Here is a 6228-nt window from a genome sequence, read left to right as displayed (position 1 = left end):
GATTTTAATAAAAGCTTAATAAATTCCAACCGTTCTTACACTCTTCACTCCGAGCTCAAGCAAATCGACCCAGAACATCAGATGGACTTGATTTTTGAGGAGATGACCAAGCCCAACTCGGTGACCGCAACAGCCTAAGATCATCGCCATCGGACTTTCGACACGCGGTCTAGGTCTGATCCAGATCTTTCAAAAATTCTCCAGAACAACTGGATTTAGCGATAGATCCCAGATTCTAGAGTAACGTAGCGCTCACTAATCTACACGTTTAGAGCCATGCAGATACAATTTAAAGTGATTGATGCGGATTTCACAAGGAATCGAGTAAAGCGCTAATTACCCCAAAACAACTACTTAAGGAAAGATTAGCACAAAAATTCCAAGGTCGTTATAGGTATATTATACAAATGTGAGATGCATGAGTCACATGGTCCAATCATGCATCAATCCTATACATGCCGTGCTCTCATGTGGAGAAACTCCGCCTATCAGGGAACCCCATGGACAACCTGCCCTATGGCATATGCAATGGTCAATCACATCTCATAACAAACATGCAGATGATGCGTATGGGCATGTATTATGACACTATGCTGTCACATACTCATAATCGGTATCAATAACCGGCATCAATAATCGGCCTCGATAATTTAGACATTTAACCAACATTGCCCCTAAGGAATGGCCACATAGAGCCAAACATATAATGGGCCCACGGCCTCATACAAAGGCCTAATATACAACACAATGGGCCTTACTCAAGGGCCACATATACACAACAGGTGGACCCTGCTCATGGGCCTTGCCCATAGGCCATGAAATACATCACAATGGGCCTTACCCATGGGCCATGAATACACCACAATAGGCCTTACCCATGGGCCATGCAACACGGGCCTAATACATGTCACAATGGGCCTTGCCCATAGGCCATGAATACATCACAATGGGCCTTGCCTATGGGCCATGAATACATCACAATAGGCCTTGCCCATGGGCCTCAAATACATCACAATGGGCCTTGCCCATGGGCCTCAAATACATCACAATGGGCCTCAACCATGGGTCGCATATACATCATATAGGTCTCGACAATCGGCCTTGGCAATCGAAATCGGCTTTTACAATTGAAATCGACACCCGAAATCGGCCTCGATAATTGGTATCGATAATCAGCATCGATAACCAGCATATATAAACAAGGTGGGGTTCATGGATGGACAACCAATCAACCATAATGTAAGGATCGACTTTCGGCCGTGGTTATATCAAATTTGATAGCACGGAGCCATCTGTCTATGGCGAATGGGGCCCACTTATTTGAGTTAACCCACGAAGAGAGTGAGCCTAACAAGGCCTAAGGGAAGGTCACAATGAGGATATCTAACCATCATTGCCCATCAATGTGGACATCTAACCAACATTGCTCCCAATGAGTGGCCTACATAGGGCTAGACATATAGTGGGCCCATGGCCTCACACAATCACGAAGAGCCTCATTTACGTCCCATTGGCTTCGTCATATGGGCCAACATACATCACATCGGGCCTCGAATACTCAACAGGTGGCTTTGCACCTGGGCCTCGGATATATCATATGAGCCTCATCGCATGGGCCTCAATACTAGGCCTCATATATTGAGTGGGCCTCATTACATGGGCTTAACAATACAAACGAGCGGACCCCGCCCACTAGCCAAAACACATCATGATGGATCACACCAATGGGCTTCATGTATATCAAATTAGGCCTCAACGGACGGGCCACAAATACATCAAGATGGGCCTCAACAACAGACCTTATACACATCAAGGTGGGCCTCAACAATAGGCCCTATAAATTCTTTAAAAAATGAGTTATATTGAAGGATCATTTAGACCATATCACAAATAGCAGTGGAGATAATGATTTTTACCATTATAAAAATTCCAAGGCCCACCATCAAGTTCATTTTCCATCCAGTCTGCTAGTAAGGTCACAAAGACCTGGTTGGGAGGAAAAACAAATATCAATTTAGTCCAAGACTGCTGTGGTCCAAAATTAACTCCAATAGTAGGCGTTCATCTCTCCACTATTTTCTGTGGTGTGGTCCACCTGATAAATCTACCTCATTTTTAGTCTTATGCCTAAGACGGGCTTGCCAATAGGATGGACAGTGTAGGTCACCCAAAAGATGGACGGTTTAGATGGAACACAACCATCAGGTGGTGCTATAAATGGCACCGTCCAAATGGATGGTGCATATGAAATACATACACTGCGGCGAGTCCCACCAGAACTTGCTAATGTCAACTTCACAGCCGCGAGCTGTGTGAAATATGCCAACCAAACCGTTCATCAGGTGGGTCCCACGTACATGGCCCACCATATAGTATTATTAATATAATAAACATTAGTTAATATAATTATATACTGCATAATGGCAGAAGGCTGCCCAAACTCACCATCCAGATTCATCTGGACGGTCCTGGATAGTACAGATAATATATATATATTAAAGGTGGGTCCCACATAGGAGTGGCCCACCATTCATTTATACATATAAAATATATAAAGTATATAATAATATAACTGCTGCAAGTGCAGCTTTCCTGCATTTAAAGGTAGAGGTGGGTCCCACGTAGGGCCACCACAACATTTAATATATATGATATTATATTATATTATAATATAACAGATAAGATATCATATTATATATCATATCATATACTATAATATATATTAATATTATATTTAACATTTACAATGTCCAGGCCATGCATCATTCATAGCCCCACACGTGGGGTGGGTCCCACCGTCCAGTGGTGTAGATGGTAGAATAAAACACATGCATTATGGTACGGCCCACTGCCCGTGGACGGTGTGGAATACAGTACATACATCAGTGGGTCCCACGTGGGGCCCACCATCATGTCTATTTACCGTCCAATTTGTTGATAAGGTAACACAGACCCGAATGAAGAAGAACAACAAATTTCATATCTGATCCAAAATTTCTACGTCACCCAAAAGGGTTTCAAGGGCAGACATTCAATTAACACTATTTCCTGCCGTGTGGGCCACTTGAGTTCCATAGACGGCTGATTTTTGGAGGGCTCACTTCCCTAAGGGTCCCCATCAAAATGCACGGTGTTGATGTTCTACATACATCACGGTGGGGCCCACAGCTAGGACCCAACGGTCCCTGCCCATCTCGCCTACGCAGGAGCGCAGCAGGTAGGTAGCAGGACACTGCGCAGTGTCCTCTGGTGCCAGCAGCAGCACCTGTTGCCTTCCTTTTATATTTTTTTTGAAAAGGAGTTTTTCTGCAGTTTTGCCTAGGTAGGGCCCACATTAGGGGAATCCGACCCAGCCATTGGTTTTTATGGCCCAAGACAGACCCATCGAGACCAATATTCGACATATTTTAAGGTACAGAAACATCATAGGAAATTTCAACGGTAGACAACCCTATCTTCTATGCTATGGCCCACCAGAGAGTTGGATTAGCTTCATTTTTTGGTTCAACACCTAAAATGATCTGGAGAATGGAATGAATGGCGTGGATTAAATTAATGCATCAAGGTGGGGCCTATACGAGTGGCCCACCCAAAAATCTAAAAAACCAACTGACGTTATATATATATATATATATATATATATATATATATATATATATATATATATATTAGCTTGTTACACACCCATGTCAGTATACGCACTCCATGTTAGCTATAGCCTGCTTCACGCCCAGCGTCCAGGGACGCTGGACGGCATGGGTAAACAAAGCATCATGGTAGGTCCCACATGTAAGTGGCCCACATTTTATCCAGGTGGATCCCACATGAACGTGGCCCACCTAATGGGTCTGATATTTGTGTTTTCTCATAATCCATAAGGTAGGGTCCACATGACTTGGACGGTTTGGACAAGACATACATCAAGGTGGGGTCCATCCGAGTGGGCCACACATCACATAAAAAAAATGAGAGAGAGAGAAGCATTCACCTCTAAATCGACTCCTTCCTTAATTCCTCGGGTCTTCAAGCCTTTTAGGATCTTTTTCAATGGTGGAGATGAGCTTCTAATGGGACGATTGAAGGGGATCTAAGGTGAATATGGCTAGAAATGGGAGGGCTGCCATGGACATTTTTAGCTTCTCTCTTGCTAGGGGAGAAAATGAAGAAGAAGAGAGAGAGAAAGAAAGAGAGAGAGAGAGAGAGTAATTAATTCATGTAAGGCCATAAATGCTAGGGTTGACTCATGGGGAAAATAAATGCCATAATTGCTTGTAAGCATTTATTACTTAGCATGGGGTGATGACATCACCCCATGATAACCTAGGAAATGGTGCCATTATGATATGTGGGCCCCACAAATGTATGGTCCACAGTTATTACAATGCGCGAGCTACATCTCATGATCTATGCGTCGCATTAACGCACGAGACGCGGCGTTGGAATCGCGGTGTTTGCGCGGTCGCAATGGTATAGGTCTCAGGTTGAGTGGACTCAGATCGATAGGATGTGACTTAAGATTGCGCGCAAACACCAATAATAGAACGCAGGTCGCTGAAATTCAATCGAGAAGACCGCGAAAGCCTACGGAATGGTACGGGCTAGGATACAAGTCTTACATATGGCATCCAACAAATGGATGTTAATTTTCACTTGTTTGAGAACCTCTAAGATATCCTGAGTGAGGTTTTGGTGAGATCAACCGTTGTGGGAATAAAGCCACCAGTTTATATTCTTTTTTTAGTTCTTTCTCATGTGTAGTGTTGTTAAGCTCATCATCTCTCTTCGACTCTTCTGAGTCTTTAGGATTCTCAGCCCTCGTCCGGATACTTTTATCAATTGTTTTGTCACTTCTAAGTATGGTGATAGACTTTGCTTGCTCCACATGTTGGTTCAAATAGCTAAGGTCACTTATCTCACCTTGCAGTTTTAGGTTAGGTAGAGGTTGGGCTGGAAGAGTCCCATTCTCTCTAACAATTAGTTGTGACTCTAATCTTTGAATGGACGATGGAAACACCTCTAGTGATATTTTAATATCCTGAAATGTTTGCATAATATTCTAATTAAACTCCTCTTGATCATGCATGAATTTTCAAACTGGATCATTTTGGGTCATTTTCTGAGTTAATAATGGAATGAGGATCGAAGTAAGAGACCCTTGAGGATTTTTATCTACTTTAGTCGTTAATCGATTCCTCTAACTAGGTTCGGGTGATTCCACTAACTAGAATTGTATGTGTTTGAGATGCGCATACTGAACGACCTTTGATAAGTGCTCACGGCATTAAATTGCTCATGTGACAACTCTTGGAACATAGGAATTATAGGACACTCCTACATTAAGTGTATGTTACTTGTGCAAATACCACAAATAGTTTCAGTGGTCTCTTCGGGTTTGACCGCTTCTACTTTCTTGAATTCCATGGCCTTGACCTTTCTCATAAGGTCCACCACCCCAACATTAACGTCGTCTTCTTCCCTTAATATGTAAATTTCCTATTTTCTTTGGACTGAGTCAACTTGGAATTGGTTGATTTGGCTGAGGTATCCCAGGATTGCACATTTTCAGCTAGTATATCAAAATAGTCTCACACGTCATCAAGATCTTTGTTCATGAATTCCCCATTGCACATTATCTCTATAAATTGGTGAATGGGCAAGGTCAGTCCATTATAGAAAAAGCTTATAACCCGTCAAATTTCAAAGTCATGATGTGGGCAAGCACTTAGAAAATCCTTAAACCTCTCCCAATATTGGAAGAAGGTTTCTTCCTCTTTCTACGAGAAGTTCATGATAGCCCTTTTAAGAGTGTTAGTCTTATGAACCGGGAAGAACTTTTTAAGACTCTCGGGTCAGGTCGGGGTCTTAAAGGCCTCTATGAGATCTTAACAATGTCATGGCATGCTCAATTATCTCTTAACCTAGCTATGTTAAGCTCTTGAACCATTGTTATAGCTCACAACCCATGTCATAATTTATCTTGATATTAAGGAGTGAAGCCATGACTTGGTCTTCTCCTTCAATGAAAAGGGAATAATTTTAGTCATAAGGTATCATCTGATAGATTGTTAAAGTATAGGATAGCTATAATCTCATCAAACTCCTTGACATGTAGATATGGACTCTCAGAATCTAGTCCATGAAAATTTTAAAGTAATTGGATCACTCCTGGTTTAAAATTCACATTTCATGCATTATGTGGAAAAATCATGCAGGAAGGGGTGCTTGTCC

General features: G+C 42.3%; 1 non-coding gene across 1 annotated transcript; it reads left to right on the top strand.

The window, feature by feature from the left end:
- Positions 1 to 5700: 5700 nt before the first annotated feature.
- On the top strand, positions 5701 to 5809 carry LOC131238202 (small nucleolar RNA R71). Its single transcript, XR_009167612.1, has one exon. It is a non-coding gene; the product is annotated as a small nucleolar RNA R71 (small nucleolar RNA).
- Positions 5810 to 6228: the final 419 nt, after the last annotated feature.

The sequence above is a fragment of the Magnolia sinica genome, chromosome 2 (genome assembly GCF_029962835.1).
Source record: "Magnolia sinica isolate HGM2019 chromosome 2, MsV1, whole genome shotgun sequence".
Taxonomy (NCBI): domain Eukaryota; kingdom Viridiplantae; phylum Streptophyta; class Magnoliopsida; order Magnoliales; family Magnoliaceae; genus Magnolia; species Magnolia sinica.
This window is presented reverse-complemented; position numbering and strand designations above follow the sequence as displayed.